General features: G+C 29.6%; 1 protein-coding gene across 5 annotated transcripts in view; it reads right to left on the reverse strand.

Annotated features, from left to right (window-relative positions):
* Nucleotides 1-371, reverse strand: part of LOC116841045 (RNA helicase aquarius) — a 33420-nt gene that overhangs the window by 7042 nt on the left and 26007 nt on the right. The window lies entirely within an intron of this gene.

A 371-nucleotide genomic window follows, 5' to 3' on the forward strand; every position in this document is an offset into this window, starting at 1 on the left:
AAGAATTGTAGGTTGTGTTAAATTGACATATTTAATATGTCAGACATAGATTATGTCAATTTAACATTTTCATTTCATCAAAACCGTAGATTAATACTTCTCTCAAATGTTATGTTTTATTTTAGTTAATTTAACATTATACATATGTCAATTTAACACAAACTGTGATTTCTGACGGTATTCAAATTCTTGTTAAATTCTTGTGTCAATTTTTTACATGCGTGTTACTTTTTACCACATTTGTCTTGTGTTAAATTTACATACGAGGGTGGTCTGAAAAGTTTCCGACCTCAACGTGAAGATAGCAGCACTTGTAAATAAAAGCTAGTGAATTTCGTTGTTCATCTGTTGACAGTTACTCACCGAAGTTT

This window comes from Odontomachus brunneus, unplaced genomic scaffold, assembly GCF_010583005.1.
Source record: "Odontomachus brunneus isolate Ranch 3 - 2012 unplaced genomic scaffold, Obru_v1 Obru_scaffold_013, whole genome shotgun sequence".
Taxonomy (NCBI): domain Eukaryota; kingdom Metazoa; phylum Arthropoda; class Insecta; order Hymenoptera; family Formicidae; genus Odontomachus; species Odontomachus brunneus.